We start from the raw sequence: 19,448 nt of genomic DNA, 5'->3' as shown, positions 1-19,448 counted from the left end.
TTCTTTCTGTGGGGTTGTGTGAAAGATTAAGTGTTTAAACCTCCTCTACCAAGAAACGTGCCAGAACTGCGAGCTCGCATCAACGATGCTTTCGAACTCATTGATGGGGACACGCTGCGCCGAGTGTGGGAGGAACTTGATTATCGGCTTGATGTCTGCCGAATCACTAAAGGGGCACTTTTCGAACATTTGTGAATGCCTAAAAAAACTTTTTGAGTTTTTGTATGTGTGTGCAAAGCATTTTGAAAATACCTCAAATAATAAAGTTATTGTAGAGCTGTGAAATCGCTTCAATCATTTGTAATAACCCTGTATATCGGATTATCGAATACCCTAACTATTTCCGAAATGGAATATCCCATGCGTCTAGCTCCAACTACGATTCCGTCTTCAGACTCTGTTAATTCCCCTCGTGCGGTCATAAACATGTCAGAAACTTTTCCACGTGAATCACCTGAGTACAAATAACAGTTCTGGCAACGCAATGCCTTCTTATACCTTGTTTATCCGATACTATCGCCATCCGTATATGTGCATATCGCTATCCCACGACTTTTGGTCACCTCGTTGTATTTGGTAGTTGATAAGGATATAAAGGACTCGAGAATTAGATGGCATAAAATAAGAAACGCATCTGAATGCTGCGGAAATTCGTAAGTAGCTGACGGAAATGGACGTCTTCGTTGTTCGGGTATATGTTCCATGAACAGAGTGCAACACGCAGTCCCGAACGTTTCAAGTCCGTTAATGTAGAGAACGACATTAGTGATCATAAGAGTGTAACAGCATCTGTGACTAAGGGTGCTAAAAGGAATGTTAAGAGAGGTAGGGAAAAGTCTGTGTAGCAACAATGGCGAAATACACATCGCAGAATATCTGAGTAGCCAACATGAAATATTCAACTCTGAGGACGAAGATCTGTAGCACAAATGGATAAAACTGAAAATCATTGTTCAATACGCCTTAAACCAACCTTCCGAAACTGCTTCACTGCGTATTATCTTAATGCCGTTCCTCCTTTCAACAGTCGCACAAATGTTGAAATCGCAGATACTGAAAAGTGATCGCAGAATAGAAAATCAACTAAAATTGCTTAGTAGTGGAAATCCATCTGGACAAATGAGATATTTTGCTCCCCTTCTAGCTATAGTTAATCGCAGTTCGCGGAATAACGAAGTACACCTAGAGATCGGAAAAAAATGAAGTTCACACCCGTTTCCTCGAAGGATCCGCAGACAAGAATTATAGAACTATATCGCTGATGTCAATCTCTTGTAGAATTGTGGAAAATGATTTATGATCATGTGTTAAGACGTTATTGTAGAACGGAAATCTGCTCAACAAAAATAAATATGGATTCCGCAAAATGGAGATGTTATCAAACTCAACTCTCTCTGTTCGTCCATGAGATGCAGAATGCAATAGGCAACAGTGTCCTTGACTTAAGAAAGGCATTCAATACAGTTTCGTGCTATCATTTAGTAAATGAAATTCGAGCTGCTGATAAAATATCTATATTTCGATGTTTCTGTCCAGAATGTATCGACATATCCCGGCGATATTTTTTATCAGGTGTATCGATATGGCAGTATCAAGTGTCGATATTTACGTTTTATATTTTTTTCGCAATTTCCACTAAATATTTGAAATTGTAGTGGAATATAATTTTACTTTCACTGTGTGAAGTAGTCTTACTAGTTTTTGAGCTATCATAACGTCCAGTCTTTCTCTTTCACTGTGTGAAGGAAAAATAGGAGACACAAAGAAAAAATCTGAACGAGGGGGGTGGGGGATGGCGGTCTGAGTGGAATAACAAGATTTCCGATGTCAAGAAATAGCGCACCAGTAGCGTTATAAAACAAGAATCTAAATGACCAAATCGGCCTTTGCCATGGGCGGGGACGTATGAGGGCAAATGCTGACGTAATCGGCGCTCGTCGCCACTAACAGAAAGTGCAATTTTTAACTTCTCAAATCGGAAGACTTGCACCCGGCCAGCGGTCTACCCGACGGGAGGCCCTAGTCACACGACATTTACATTTACCACGCAATTGTGTCACCACAACTTCTAGGTAGCTGGTGTTTACAGAAATGAAATGACAGGGAAGTTGACGTGAAGTTTCCGGACAAATCCGATATGTGACGAAACTGAACGGCGGACCCATCCGACACCTTTGATCGTGCCACTTACATGCAGTTACCATTATTGGCAAAACTGTTGTCGCCAAGCATGATCGTGCATCGTTTTCCTTTCAATTCTTGCCCTAGGGAAGATAGGCAGGCTGCTAGCTTGTTGATGTACAGAATATCTAATAATAAATCAAATATACACCTCTAAAACCAAAAATATATTTACAATGTGAAGCTGATATTTTTATAGGCCGGTCCATCGGTATTTTTACCGTCAACATATTGATACATTTTTTCTAAACATCGTGGGCCGATAATGATAATTCTTTAAATATCGATATATTGGATTTACGATATTTTAAAAAATATTAACAATCATAAACGAAATCGGACGAGTTTTGTGACTGGATTGAGGTCTTCCTTCCAGCTAGGGCTCACCACACAGTTCTGAGCGGCAAAAAATAAATAAATAAATAAATAAAAATAAACGACAGACCTAAAAGCAGTATCAGGAAGTGTGACAGGACCGTTACTGTCTACAATTTATATAAGGGATCTAGTGGATAACATCGGAAACTGTAAGAGACAGTTAGCAAACAACGCAGTTGTCTGTAGGGAGTTAGTAACGCGAGAAGATTGCAACGAATTACAGAGAGCACTGTATACGGTCGATGATTGCTGCGAGATCTGGCAGTTGCTCCTGAACGTAAATAAGTAACGAAATTCATACAAATAGGGGAATAAATTGGTGACAAATCATTGGAAAAAGTAACTCCCGTAAAATAAGTAAGACTAATCATTCGGAACGATCTAAAGTGGAATGACTACATAAAACAAATTGTAGGAAAAGCAAAGTCAGTCTTATCTGGAATATTTCCCAGACCGCCGAGCAATATTCAAGTATTGGTAGAACCCTTCAACGGTCCCAACGTACCCTCCAAACCCACCTTAACCAGTTCACCATTTGGTGTAACCAGTGGTTCCTCCGTCTCAACCCCTCCAAAACCCAAGCAATCATCATAGGCCGCACCACTCGCTCCTTTCGCCTCCATGATTTCTACCTCACCCTTTATGGTCGTTCCATCCAACTCACCCCCACCCTGAAATACCTTGGCCTCACCCTCGACCGACACCTCACCTGGACCCCTCATCTCCAGACCGTCCAGCAGAAAGCCCATTCCCGCCTCCGCCTTCTGAAACTCCTGTCTGGCCGGACATGGGGATTGCATCCTTCTACCATCCTCCACACCTACAAATCCCTCATCCGTCCTATCCTCTGTCATGCCAGCGTTGCCTGGATCTCCACCCCCACCCACTTTTACAAGGCCCTCCAAATCCTTGAACGCCATGCGCTCTGCCTTGCCTTCCGTATCCACCTTCCTTCCCCCACACGGCTCCTGTATGAACTGATCCCCTTCCCCCACCTCCTCCTGTTCCTCCAACATCTCCGCATCCTTTACATTGTCTGCAGGCTTGATCCCCCCCCACCCTCTGGTTTCCTCCTTCCTCTCCACCCCCCCCCCACCCGTTGCCGCGCCTCTATCGCTGTATCCCTCCTCTCTCCACCTCCACACCCTCCATCTCCTTCATTAGGGGATTTTCCAACGCCTCCCCCTCCCAGATGACGAACTTCGCACTGTGACATCTACCCTTCCTTCCAACTATAACCTGGCCTTGTTCCCCGCCCCCCTCCCCAGGGCCCCCTTTTTCCTCTCCCCTCCTTCTCCCAGAGCGGATTTTCCTCCTCCCCCCCCCTGAGATCCTGCACCCCATACTTGCCTCTTTCCTTCCCACATCCCTCCCTACCTGGCCCTCTTCAGGGCGCCCCCCGCTCATCTGCCCCCTCTCTTCCTCTCCCTCCCACCTTTCTTCCGGTCTCCCTCATCTCCTTGCGCCTGGCAGATTCTCCGTTTTGATCATCGTCAGTGTGCCACATCAGTGTTGTGTTTAGTGCTGTTTCTCCTGTGCGTCAAGAGGTGTAATTTTAATTGTGTACTGCCTTGAGGTTTGCCGTCAGTGTTTGTTCTTTGCTACGCCATCCGTCGATACCTTTTATGCTCCAGTCATACTGTGCCTTGTGTTCTTTTAAAATTGTCACAGTGTGTGGCTTTTTGTGTGTGCTACTTTTAAACAGTTTTTTATCTCCATTTTACAGTCACCCCATTTTTTATCTATTGCCTTCCATGATTTCCCACTTTTTTATATCTATGTTCACCATATTCTCTCCTTTGTTATTTTTAAATGTCTTCTATTGTTTGTTCTATGTCTTTCGGCTGAAGAGCAGCGCATATGCTGCTGCCAGCCCGCCCCGATGGGGAATTGAAATACAGTAAAGAAAAAAAAATCTCGGCAGTCGGTTAGTCTGTCAGTCTCGGCGAGTCTGGTCAGTTGGTCAGCCGGGTTAGTGTGGGGCAGTCAGTGTCTGTCTGTCGTCCGGAGTGCTAGTATGTGTTAGGCCGCCGCTCTGCTCGAGTTTCTTCAGGCAATGGTCATTTTCGGTTGGATCGATCGGTTGGTCGGTCGGGCACTGGGATACAAGATGACTTGTCCGTATTGAGTGTCGCCGCATGTGAGGCCGCCACGTCAGTTCAGTGGGCCGCGCCGTATAGGGAGGGGTAGTGGCTTCGCGGCCGACTTGAGAGCAACAGGAGCCAACCTGCGACATCGGCCTGGCCTGTGCGAGCTACGACGCTGTGAGACGGGAGATCAGCGCGCCTTCCTGCGTCCGTTGAAACGGCTGGCAGCGGACGGTTCGGGAGAGCGTTTTGGGGGTGCTGCGCCAGGTCTCCGCCAGACATCGCAGTTTATTAGAAGTTAAGTGATTCTTGATATGTTGTTTCATTTACTTGTTAAATTCTACTTGTTTTCTTGGTCAGTCTCTCGTCCCCAGCTTGCTCGTCTGTCTCTCGTCCGCATTTGTTAGGTAGTTAGTGTCTGTCTGTCTGTCCGTCTGTCGGTCTGCCATACGTTAATAGCTGCCTCTGTCATGCTCGTCGGATTCGGTGTTAACGAATTTATTGCTTAAGGTGTAAAGGCCGAATTATTGAAATATGTTTTTATCTTGCCTATCATCTTGAGAGGCGGTATATGTGTAATGTAGAGCATGTTTGTGCATTTTATGTAAGACTGCATTTCATGGGTTTTTATTTAAATGATGATTTTAGTATATAAGTTGCCACCCTTCCACCGTAAGAGTTTTCTTTTAAAAACAAATTGCACTTTCGGTGGGAAGTAATTTTATTTAATGTGAGTGTTTTGTACCATTTCCATCCCTCCTATGGGGTGCATAATTTATGTGTTTGTGTGGGTTGTTAAAATTTTTAGTTTAAAGTAATCTAGTGTGTTGCAGATTTGCACCAGTGTAGTCTTTCAGAGGTTGTTGTTAGCGGTCGTGACTACGGCTGCGTTAAAAGGGAGCGGCAAGGTTCTCAGCCCGAAAGCTCATACTGTCAAAAAAAAAAATTGTTATTTCTGCCTCTGAATTAACTGTAACTTGATATTTAAAGGGTGCTTTCTGATTATAATTTTTAAATCTGTTTTTTTTTCTTTACCATTTGTTGAAAGAAATCTGTTTTCATCAGTTACCCACTGGCAACTACTTCCACGCTCACATAGTGTGATTAAATGTGCTAATGTTCTTGATGAATCGCTAGTAAATAAAGTAAATTCTTTACCAAAAGATTTTGAAAGTAAATCCACGGTTCAGGGTGGTTATAATTAAACTTCCGATAGCTGAGCCAGTGTAGACGGAAAACTATTTATCTTAACGGTACCGAACTTCATAAAAATGATGTTCAGACTGTGCGCTGCAGGATTTGCTTTGTTAGGGGTGTTAGTGTCGTGGCGTGGTATAGCGACGTAAAGGTGAAAGACAGGCATTACAGCTGCAGAAAGTCAACATGGCTCTGGACAAGATGAGTAGGGCTTTACTCGTAAAGCAGCGTTATCAAAACACCAACAATAGTGCTGCTGGTATTCGCGAGTATTGACCTTTAAAGGAATACTGAGGGGTCCTCTTTTCCACTCCGTGGTTGACGAACACGATTCGGAAGTTCAAATTAACTGGCGATTTCAGATTTGCTCCTGGGAGAGGCTGACGGTTAATTGTGCCAAAAATTGTTGAAGTTACTGTTGTCATTGCTGAGAATGCTGACACAGTGTGTCATCCTGGTGCAGCACACGAGCTGTGTCGCGGCAGCTGAACATTCCCTGGTCCACCGTTGTTTTGGGCAGCTGCAGAGCAATCTCTGGTACAGTTCCAGGCCGTCATGGATGCAAATGGTCGTCACAGCAACGTTTGTAACCTAGAACGTAAACATGGTACGCAATTCACAAATGTTGTCCTCAAGTGTGGAAATTAAAACGTGTTTGTTTCCATGGTTTATTCATCATTTCTCTTCTGCGTGTCCTTACAAAGGTTTCCACGACGTTTCGTGGTCCTGCTATCACTAGTTTGTCATGGGAACCCTCTCAAGTTGCGGAAGTCTAATTATAACCACAGTGTAGATTTTTTGTTGTCCTGCGATTCTCTAAACTATGCTCTGTAATCATTTCGTAACAAGTCTTCCAATTATTTCCAGTTATTCTTTCAATCCGACTCGGCTAAAGTTCCAACACCACATTAAGAAGCAATAATGTTCGACAATCAGATTGGTGTGTAAAATTAAAGCAACAAACGGAAATTTTGCAAGGTTGCACAAAAAAGTAGAAATAGTGATAGTAAAATAGAAATACTATAAAGAACACAGAACGTAAACAACTGCAATATGCATAACAACAGACAAAATCTTCATTTTTTTCCAACTTGACGGATTTGCACATACGTTCTGACAGCTGGATCAAGTGCTCAACACGAGGTGTGACCATCTCTGGCAGCAATACTAGCCTGACAAGGCGGGTCATACTTGAATGACGTCACCAGTCTCATGTTGAGGCAATAACCCCCGTTCTTCCTGCAGACCTCCTCGAAAATCTTGGAGAGAGGTTGGCGGATGCTGACGTGATGCAACCCGTCTCCCTAGTGCATCCCAGCCATGAACTGTGGGATTTAAACCGGGAGAGCGAGCAAGCCACGCCATGCGTGCAATATCTTCCATATCCACCTCTGCTCCGTGCGGGCGAGCATTATCGTCCATCGTTACGAAGTCTGGGCACATTGCACTTCGCAACAACCGCAGATCCCAAGATCACTTCACGGTACCTGTCAGCAGTTAAACCTTGCTGATGCACCCACACAATATCATGAAGAGTTATTCGAGTGGTCGAGTGGTCCCTGCTCACACCATTATGGATCCTCCTCGATATCGGTCCCTTTTCACAATGTTTGGGTCCAGAAATCCTGTTCCACGTGTCCTTCAGATGTGAATTCGCCAAGAATCACTCCACAGTCCAAATCGGGACTCATCTGCGAAGATGTTCGATCGTCTAGATGGCATGTTGACGACTCCGCTCTAGACGTTCCCTTCTGTGAAGAAGCGTCATAGGTACACGTACAGGAGGTCTCCGACAGTAAAGGCCGCTCTGCTGAAGCCCTCTCCACACCGTTTGTCTCGATACGATACGTCCAGTGGGTGCCGCGAGGTCGGATCCGGTTGCCATCCGGTGCTGTGGCGATACCGTCCTGCCCTTACAACCAAATAATGGTCCTCTCTTTCGGATGTCACACATGGATAGCCTCGCCGTCGTCTTCGGAATACAGTTTCCGTCTCTTTAAACCGTCGTCACAGAACGATCCAAATTATGCCAACGGGCCACACCAGTTTGCGTCTGCCCTGCTTTCAGTCTTCATATGGCCCTCCGCCGCACAGATTCTGATAGGCGTCTTCTCTGTGCCGTACTACACCGTCTCTGACTTTGTACACAGCGACTGTGGATGTGGGACTACCCGGCAAACACTATCCCGTTTGATAGGTGCCCTGACGTCATCGTTGGCTTGGTTGTTCGGTGACCGACATGTCATCTTCCGTATAGAACACGATCGTACGGACATCTGTTGATAGTTTGTAAAATTATATCGTGTGTTAGACACAGGACTGGGAAAAAGCGGTTTGCTGCTTTAATTGTAGACACCAGTGTATTTATCCATTTTACCCAGTGCACTAACGTTTTGCCCATAGTTACTACCACCTTCTTCCTCTTCGTCATTTTACACTCGCAGCAAACTGGGAAAATACAGTTCTGTACAACTCAGTGTTTACTTACTAACGTTCTGTCCACGACATGTGTAAACGGTTGACTGAACGTAAATTTAATGACTGTCGTCGTCGGCTGTTGCTGATTTTACTTCGAGAGCATCAAATACTGTACATTTAATATACTGAAAAAGAAAAAAAAACATTCCGTTTTAAAGAGGACCAGATAAACGGGGATTCATTGCAATAACAGTTTACGATTATGTACGTTTGATCGTAAAGTATTTTTAAAACCCTAGAAATAATAGATCATTGACATAAAATTGTTTGTATTTCCGACGTTGGACTAATTCTGATTTGCTAAACCACATTTCAAGTATTACAAATTGGCACCTGATAGCTGAGTGGTCAGCGCGATGGAATGTCATACCTAACGGCTCGGGTTCGATTCGCGGGTGCGTCGGAGTTTTTCTCCGCTCAGGAACTGGGTGTTGTGTTGTTCTTATCATCATCATTTCATCCCCATCGACACGCAAACTGCCGAAATGGTGTCAACTCGAAAGACTTGCGCCAGGCGAACGGTCTACCCGACGGGAGGCCCTAGCCACAAGACATTATTAACCGGAGTTTTACTTACATTTTCTGGTCTACTATGGTCTGCCGTGCATTATTACTGACTTGCACATCTTTACAGTGTGATAACTGTCAAAAGGAAGCAATCCCAGCCCCAAATTAGACAGCCACTGATTGACATGTCGTGTGGAGGAAAAAAGCCAAACCTACCTCCAGCAGTCCAGGCACCTTAACCTGTGCTGCACTCTTCCGCGAAAGTAGAAGTCACGCGTGGAGGTAAAACCCGCTTACAGGTAAATGTTGTTCGAAACTTAAATCGTCTTATGTATTGCCATATTTAATAAGTATCGTAACTGCAACAGTTACTTACACTAATCACAAGGGAAGGAAATAGTACGAAATGCAGTGGAGACCACACATTGACGTAGCAGACAACAATCTCACAAAGTATACTGTTAGCTGGGTGACATTGGATAAACCAAAAACAAAAATATCTACCGCCCGAAGCCTTCCGACTTCTAACGATTCAGGACTAGGGTGCTCATCGACCAACTTGAAGTTAACACTCTGTACACATGTACGAGAAAGATTGTTTTATTTTGTTAACAAAGTTGGCCCAAAACTCGTTTGCTGATGTACCCTCGCACGAAACGACGTAGACTACTCAGCAGGTCAGACGAATAACTTACATACTGTCAAAGTGTGACTGCTTTTCGTTTGAATTAAAGGTATACTTGAGTTCACTTACTATTGTTTCTCTTATCCTGTTTTCGCAGATTTTCAGACAGTGTGCCTTTACAGTATATTTACGAGGGTTGGAACCTAAATAGTGGAAACTATTTATTCACAACCGATACAAAAGAGTTACAAGTTTGCACCTGTTACTGTCCTTCAAAATAGTCACCAGCGTTGTGTAGAACCCGTTGCCAGCGATGTGGAAGGCGTAGTATACCGTTAGTAGAGCCTGTTCTGTTGATGGAGCGAATTGAGTGGTCTACTGCCTGTCGAATCTCTGGAACAGTTCTGAAGCGAATGCCACGAACTGGCTCCTTCATCTCCGGATTCAAATCAAAGTCACAAGGACTTAAGTCCGGGGAATATGGTGGATGGTATAGTACTTCCCAGTCCCATCTACCGAACAGAGCAGCCACAGCTTGCGCTGTATGCGCCCGCGCATTGTCGTGCAAAATGATAGGTGGGTTGCGCAGAAAGTGTCGCCGCTTCTTTCGCAAAGCTGGTCTCAGGTGATGCTCCAAAAACGAACAGTAATACTGTGCATTACGGTCTGCCATGGAGGAACGTAATGCGTTAGGATGACACCATCACAGTCGTACACGAGAATCACCATAACTTTAGACCACTCCATTAGCACCATCAACAGAACTGGATCTGCTAACGGTATACTACGCCATCCACATCGCTGGCAACTGGTTCTACATCTACATGCGTACTCTTCAAATCACATTTAAGTTCCTGGCAGAGGGTTCATCGAACCACCTTCACAACTCTCTATTATTCCAATCTCGTATAGCGCGCGGAAAGAATGAACACCTATATCTTTCCGTACGAGCTCTGATTTCCCTTATTTTATCGCGGTGATCGCTCCTCCCTATGTAGGTCGGTGTCAACAAAATATTTTCGGATTCGGAGAAGGAGGTTGGTGACCGGAATTTCGTGAGAAGATTCCGTCGCAACGAAAAACGCCTTTCTTTTAATGATTTCCAGCCCAAATCCTGTATCATTTCTGTGACACTCTCTCTCATATTTCGCGATAATACAAACCGTGCTGCCTTTCTTTGAACTTTTTCGATGTACTCCGTCAGTCCTATCTGGTAAGGATCCCACACCGCGCAGCAGTATTCTAAAAGAGGACGGACAAGCATAGTGTAGGCAGTCTCCTTAGTAGGTCTGTTACATTTTCCAAGTGTCCTACCAATAAAACGCAATCTTTGGTTAGCCTTCCCCACAACATTTTCTGTGTGTTCCTTCCAATTTAAGTTGTTCGTAATTGTAACACCTAGGTATTTAGTTGAATTTACGGCTTTTAGATTAGACTGATTTATCGTGTACCCGAAGTTTAACGAATTCCTTTTAGCACTCATGTGGATAACCTCACACTTTTCGCTATTTAGGGTCAACTGCCACTTTTTGCACCATTCAGATATTTTTTCTAAATCGATTTGCAGTTTGTTTTGATCTTCTGATGACTTTATTAGTCGATAAACGACAGCGTCATCTGCAAACAACCGAAGACGGCTGCTCAGATTGTCTCCAAAATCGTTTATATGGATAAGGAACAGCAAAGGGCCTGTAACACTACATTGGGGAACGCCATAAATCACTTCTGTTTTACTGGATGACTTTCCGTCAGTTACTACGAACTGCGATCTCTCTGACAGGAAATCACAAATCCAGTCACATAACTGAGACGATATTCCATAAGCACGTAATTTCACTAGTGGTACAGTGTCAAAACACAACGATGGCGACTGCTTCGAAGGACAGTAACAAATTGGTTCAAATGGTTCAAAAATGGCTCTGAGCACTATGGGACTTAACATCTGTGGTCATCAGTCCCCTAGAACTTAGAACTACTTAAACCTAACTAACCTAAGGACATCACACACATCCATGCCCGAGGTAGGATTCGAACCTGCGACCGTAGCGGCCTCGCGGTTCCAGACTGCAGCGCCTAGAACCGCACGGCCACTTCGGCTGCGACAGTAACAGGTGCAAACATGTAACTCTTTTTGTATCGGTTGTGAATAAATAGTTGCCACTATTTAAGTTCCAACCCTCGTATATACCGTATTTTATATCTTTTCTGTATTATTTAATGTTTAATCCATTCATTGTTCTGGTAACAGTCCCTACCGCTTGCCGTAAATCTGAGCGACTGTAAAATATCTGTAACATACCATTCCCACATAGCGAAAGCAAGAGTAAGGGCACCCAGATCACTTTCAGGGCACTGATCGTAGTGTGCAGCGTGGCTTGTTCCGGAAGTGGACTGCAGCCATGAAGGAGGAATTTCAGCGTTTTGGTTTTATATATGGGCTCAGCCAGGATACTGGATAAGTAAGACATGCTGCCGTGTAATTATGAAGAGATGCAGGTACTTGATACGTGATGTGAGGTTCTTGGGGAGCATGTTCACTGACGAGCCAATGACGTAGGTACAGCGTATGAGAGTCACGTAACTTGCCTGATCGCAGACATCTACATCTACATTTATACTCCGCAAGCCACCCAACGGTGTGTGGCGGAGGGCACTTTACGTACCACTGTCATTACCTCCCTTTCCTGTTCCAGTCGCGTATGGTTCGCGGGAAGAACGACTGTCTGAAAGCCTCCGTGCGCGCTCTAATCTCTCTAATTTTACATTCGTGATCTCCTCGGGAGGTATAAGTAGGGGGAAGCAATATATTCGATACCTCATCCAGAAACGCACCCTCTCGAAACCTGACGAGCAAGCTACACCGCGATGCAGAGAGTCTGCCACTTGAGTTTGTTAAACATCTCCGTAACGCTATCACGGTTACCAAATAACCCTGTGACGAAACGCGCCGCTCTTCTTTGGATCTTCTCTATCTCCTCCGTCAACCCGATCTGGTACGGATCCCACACTTATGAGCAATACTCAAGTATAGGTCGAACGAGTGTTTTGTAAGCCACCTCCTTTGTTGATGGACGACATTTTCTAAGGACTCTCCCAATGAATCTCAACCTGGTACACGCCTTACCAACAATTAATTTTATATGATCATTCCACTTCAAATCGTTCCGCACGCATACTCCCAGATATTTTACAGAAGTAACTGCTACCAGTGTTTGTTCCGCTATCATATAATCATACAATAAAGGATCCTTCTTTCTATGTATTCGCAATACATTACATTTGTCTATGTTAAGGGTCAGTTGCCACTCCCTGCACCAAGTGCCTATCCACTGCAGATCTTCCTGCATTTCGCTACAATTTTCTAATGCTGCAACTTCTCTGTATACTACAGCATCATCCGCGAAAAGCCGCATGGAACTTCCGACACTATCTACTAGGTCATTTATATATATTGTGAAAAGCAATGGTCCCATAACACTCCCCTGTGGCACGCCAGAGGTTACTTTGTCTGTAGACGTCTCTCCGTTGATAATAACATGCTGTGTTCTGTTTGCTAAAAACTCTTCAATCCAGCCACACAGTTGGTCTGATATTCCGTAGGCTCTTATTTTGTTTATCAGGCGACAGTGCGGAACTGTATCGAACGCCTTCCGGAAGTCAAGAAAAATAGCATCTACCTGGGAGCCTGTATCTAATATTTTCTGGGTCTCATGAACAAATAAAGCGAGTTGGGTCTCACACGATCGCTGCTTCCGGAATCCATGCTGATTCCTACATAGTAGATTCTGGGTTTCCAAAAACGACATGATACTCGAGCAAAAAACATGTTCTAAAATCCTACAACATCCTGGGCGTTCTGGTCAGACAGGCGGATTTTACAGATCTAATGCAAATAAGCAATCGCAATTCTAACAGTCTAGATTTTTCAGTTCTTGTGCCGCGTTGATTTATACCCCAATGTTGGAAGACATATTCATGTGCGATCTTAGTTGTGTTTAATGGCGAACACACATTTCTTTGCCCACGATCGGCTGATTTCGATTTTAAGCTATTTTGAAATGGAGAGAAGCAACATGGCATGCATGTCGAATCGGCCGAACGTGGGAAAATAAATGCTTATTTATGAATAAATACAGCCAAGGTGAAAGAGGAACATTTACCTCTTAAGATGCTTGAGCTGCGGTGCCGAAAACGTCGATGTCATGGAGGTTCGGCAGAACGAGTGATTACTTACTTTCCGTATCACAACCACTGGAAATATGAAACTTCCTGGCAGATTAAAACTGTGTGCCGGACCGAGACTCGAACTTGGGACCTTTGCCTTTCGCGGGCAGGTGTTCTACCAGGCAAAGGTCCCGAGTTCGAGTCTCGGTCCGGCACACAATTTTAATCTGCCAGGAACTTTCATATCAGCGCACACTTCGCTGCAGAGTGAAAATCTCATTCTGGCACTGGAAATCTATTTAGAACCGGTAGAAACACGTAAAAATCTTACTAAATGTGATGCTAATATTTTTTACCCAATTAAGGTACTTATTCAAAGGTACATCCAAGCACTCCACCGTTATCTAATGTGGTATCGGAAAGTAGTGGGGAAGTGGTCGCAGGATTCAGGACTAATTAATTTCACATATTTACTTAAATTATTTTGGTCTTCACATTTAGTTTTAGTTCATATTTTGCAGCCATCTGAACACTGATATGATTCATCTGGCCGGTGGAATTATTGATACCTTCAGGTCTGGTAGTTATGCACAGCTGGAGGTCATCGGCATAGGAGCCGTATTTTTGTAGTTATAGGGGTCAGAACTGACGAGATTTCATTGGGTGAAAACAATTCCTGAGAGAACTTACTTCCAGAACGACTTTTCATTCATATGGGCAAGAAACTGACGTCTCCTTCAAGTATCTTTCAGCCGCTACAGCACATCTAAAATTTTTAGCCGTCGCATTTTTTTGAGCAATATGTCAATGATTATGGTATTAAATACTTTTCTGAAGTGTAATAATGTTAATATTATGGATGTAGCTTTGTGATATATTCAGCTCGTTAGTTACCTTACTTAGATCAGTCCGTGTTATGGTGTTCACGAAAATCGGACTGATATTTGCCATAAGTTCAATGTATCAAAACATTCTGTCTGTTGACCATAAAACATATATTGCAGGGCTGTGGATACAGAGGAGAAAATGTTTTTTGTCCGCTTATCACATAACTGACATGAATTTTTCGACTTAGTGGAGGCGAAGCATAGCCCGATCCATCCCTGACTGTAATATATCAAGTTTACGAAGGAGGAATGAAAAATGTCTGTCAAGACTGGTATTACGCTCTCCTCGACATTCTTGATCATAGCTATGCTGATACCGTCATTACATACTGCTTCAGGAGAAATTCTCGTTATCGCTCTTCTTGTGGAAACATTGTCTTATTCTTTGACTGTTGGATTAATGAGTCACAGTTAGGTCAGTCATGTCATGAGATACAAATATTTGAGAACAACAATGGGTAATAATATCAAGTAAAACGACCACATAGGCTCGGTTGTAAGTAAAGCAAACAGTACGTTGCGATTTATTGGTAGTTCACTGGGAAGTAGCATTTGGTCTACAAAAGACATTGCGACGAAAATAATTTGTACAGCCCGTATTTTAAAACTATTCGAATGTGTGGAACCTATTTAGGTCGGACTAACTGGGACATGGAGCGTATTCAAAGAGCGGCCACGCGAACGGTCTTAGGCTTGTTTGAGTGGCGAAAGTTTGTAACAGAAATGTTGAAAAATCTTAACTTGCAGATTCTCGAATAAAGTCGCCGTACAACTCCAGAAAATCTGCTTCAAAAATTTCAAGAAAGTCGTTCAGAGCGGATGCTACGAATATTATTAAGCTCCTATTTATCTATTCCGTAAAAATCGTACAACTAAAATTAGACAAAAAAAGAGCAGGTCCCACAGATTTACCGTTCTTCGAACACTCCAGCTATTTTTAACGAGTGATACAACAAAAGTATCATGCACTTCACTTTAATTCAAAGTTCCGACATACATTCTCTCGAGGCTCTTCCTCGGATTTGCGTAACTCGTACAGCTGCGCACAACGTAATGAGCGTACCTGATTACTATATCATTGTCTACCGTTCTTGTCCAGTTTTACCAAAAGCAGCCATCAGTCCGCTGTCTCGTGTGGAACTGGCAATTACTTGCCTTTCCAGTGGCATTTGCGGAGGTCCTAAACACTGGTGGGTTCTTCCTGCTAAGCACACTGGTGATTAAGGAGCGCCTACGCCAGTGAAGTAGTGGAAACCCGACAATTCTTCATTAGGACAAGACATGAGAAGTTTCCAGAACTCAATCTTCTGGTTATTAGCGAATCAGGCACGTTACCGAGATCTACGCACTGTGGAATTACTATTATTCTTTAGTATGTATTACGGAAGGGAGATACAATATAGTTGAACGTCTCGTCTACAGTGCGGTCATTAGCATCAGTGCCTACTTTAAACTGGAGGAAGTCACAAGAGACAATCAGTGTGATCTCTCTTGGGCAACAGTCCCAGTTTTTGCTTGAAATTATTTGGAGGAACCAGAGATAATATGAGATAGCTAGCCAGTTTCGAGCATCACTACCCCGAATTTGAGTTCATTCTCTTAGAAACTGCAGTATCTCACTCGGCCACAGTCTTCAGATCACCATTCGTTCCTATACGCATCCGATTTTGTCACTTACAATACTCAAATGCTACCCTTACCTCCAGCGTGAAAAATCACCGGCGCTTCCATCCCGAATTGCGTCAGAATTGAAGCTGCGGTCATGATGGTCGCTGCCTAATCCCCATGGCAAACTGGCTCCAATGTTATTCAGAATATCGCGGAGGACATCGAGCGACATGCGCCCCTCGGGCACAAATACGACAAATCTACTTAAGTTCGAGGCAGCGGTAGAGGGGTAATCGGTCGATCGGTATGGCCCCCAACATGTCACGCAACACATGCCACGGGGCGTCTTCGTCATCAGAACGAAAGAGAAAGAAGGGTGGGAGGAAAGAGGGCGGTGTATGTGCCCGTATTCCTCGTTAGAATGAATTTGCTCACTAACACCTCTGTTTTCGCCTGGACTAATATAGGAAACCTCTACAGAACTATGTTCATTCTAGTTGGAATTTTGGAATTCTTTCACATTCAACAAGAAAAATGAGACTGAACGAGAACTGAAACGGAGAACAACATCGTAAAACACTTCTGTTCTGAAAGCCATGCGCCGGTGTCTCGTTGTAACACACTAGCCGTACCCACTGCGACTGTTGTTCGATACGTACAGTAACAGGCATACCTCTGAGGGTTTCTAGATCTGAGGTGGTGATCTCTAAAGGAGGTTTCTCTGTCAGCGAAAGATAACGCTCGGCCGTGAGGTCGTTTGCTGCCGTTGTACCGCTGTAACGATCGTGACTATAGGAAAATCAAGGTTCTTTTTCAGCAAAAAAAAAATGGTTCAAATGGGCCTGAGCACTATGGGACTTAACATCTGAGGTCATCAGTCCCCTAGACTTAGAACTACTTAATCCTAACCAACCTAAGGACATCACGCACATCCATGCCCGAGGCAGGATTCGAACCTGCGACAGTAGCAGTCTCGCAGTTCCAGACTGAAGCGCCTAGAACCGCACGGCCATACCGGCCGGCGTTTTTCAGCAAAGAGAACATCAATTTAAGTTAAGGGGCGCCATATTTTATTCAGAGCTGTAAGTCTTGCAACAGCACTGTTATTACGGCGAATGATCACACAAGATAAACCGCCGCCACACAACTCCAATAATGCTTTACGGAGTAGCCTCCTTTGACCGCATGCAAAAATGGCAATTATCGTGATTTTTTCAACAAAAATAAAAAGTAATGCTAACTCTGACGATATAGTTTTATTTTACCCTTTTATCTGTAAGAAATCATTTTTGTTTCCACATCGGACGTTCTTTGTTACCGCTGCACCAGGTGAAAGGACCATTTGCAGCCCGAACGTTGGTCATTGAAAGTTGGTAATCGGCGGGAATTTCCGAAGCCCTCCTGTTGCTCCTGTAACAAAATAATTTGGTGTACGTAATTTTCAATATATTATCTGTCAGCATACGTAGGATAATTGAAAAACAGTAAGTACTGACAAAATAGTGACGTAGGCTGTAGAAAAATTTCCGCTACCAGTCACAATAAAAGGTTATTTATTCATCACACTTTTTTTTTACCAGTCACAATAAAAGGTTATTTATTGTCTCACTACCGGTTTTGGGCTTGCGCCCATCCTCAGGTGTTTATACATTCGTGTCGATATTTGCTGGAGATCACTGAAGAAATACAAATAAGTTATTTGCTGGTGACTAAACAGATACAGTGTGGGACATTTGTAAGTGGTAAGGCAGCATTTTTCTAAAATAGATCTGTACTTACCGTAGTTGCACACTTATTATCATTTTCACATCCATATTTCACTTTTATAAAGTTTAGCTGCATATTTCACATCGTAATAGTAATAGTAACTATAATAATGATGCTTCATCTTTATGTAAGTACAGATATTGTCCCACTTGTATCTGTTTAGTCACCAGCAAATAACATTTTTGTATTTATTTAGAAATCTGCAGCAAATATGTACATGACTGTATAAACACCTAAGGGTGGGCGCAAGTCCGAAACCGGCCGTGTGACAAATAAATAACCTTTTATTGTGACTGGTAAAAAAACGTGTGAAAATTAAATAACTTTTTATTGTGGCTGGTAGCGGAAATTTTTCTACAACCTATAAATGAACAGTCACGGAGTTCAGCACTATGGATAAAATTCGTTTAAATAGTGACGTGTTGAAATAAATGTCTTTTTTTTCGCACGCAAAATCGAGGCAAAAGCATGCACCGAACGTAGAAGTCTGAAGATACCGCAAAACGGCTACGTGCGCTGATAGAGTATTCAGTTTGGAATGCCGGCATCGAAATCGTATATACCGTTCTCTAGATATGTTGGCTACCAATTTGAAAGACACGGTTTCGAGAAAAACGCCTTTAAAGGTTTGGGTAACGTTTTTTGTAGTTAAGTTAAATACGGCTCCAATTAGTGATCATCGGATCATCCAGGAATCCTTCCAGATCCAAAAGGAGGTACTCTTCCATCTTCTTCATGGCCATGGTGGTCCCGCTGACCTCTTCGGCAGCTTCTGTCATCCGCCGCTCTGCTCGCTCAATACGCTTTTCGTCTGCTTTTGTGAAAAGCTGGTCCGATTTCAAGTTCGACGACCTTCATAATTTCCACAGTGGCTGTTAGGCCGTCGTTAAAGTTACATGTCTACAATTTTTTTCGTGTTATGAATGGTTTTCGGAAGCGCTTTTTCACAAATCGCCTTGTAGCTCGATAACGGAGTTTCTGGCGAACATCGGATGGTACAGTAGACATCCCAGAGAACATTTTCAGCCAAAATAGAATTATTGAAATTTTCAAGGAGACTACCCCGTTAACAACATTTTGTCATAAACACTCTTAGCAATGATCTATGCACACCACAGCTCATATTATTAACACTTTCAATGAAACTAATTAACAAACGAGACAGCAGTTGATTACATCTGTCACATACACGACCGTTCAATTAGGCCGTAGCCACCCATCTCGTGACGAAGTTAACATTGTAATATTGGTACTTTAATTTGGTATGCTGAAATCGGTGCTAATTGACAATGAAAGTGGGTTAAAAGCCGTGATCTGTCTGGGGACGTTAACCGTGGATTACTGGGCAACTGTTTCATCAGATATTTAGTCTAGGTTTACCAAGCAGACTAACATTAATGATAATCTTTTAATAGTCATACAAAACCGGTAATATATATATATATATATATATATATATATAAAGGAGAATTTAAATAAAAAGAAAGAAATCAGTTTATATTTGGAAATTTATTTTAAGATTGTTCATTGAAATTTCAGCATATTATACGTGAGTTATAACTGAGCTGG

This window comes from Schistocerca cancellata, chromosome 6, assembly GCF_023864275.1.
Source record: "Schistocerca cancellata isolate TAMUIC-IGC-003103 chromosome 6, iqSchCanc2.1, whole genome shotgun sequence".
NCBI classification, from domain to species: Eukaryota; Metazoa; Arthropoda; class Insecta; order Orthoptera; family Acrididae; genus Schistocerca; species Schistocerca cancellata.
The sequence above is the reverse complement of the archived record's forward strand: the minus strand, read 5'-3'. Positions refer to the sequence as shown.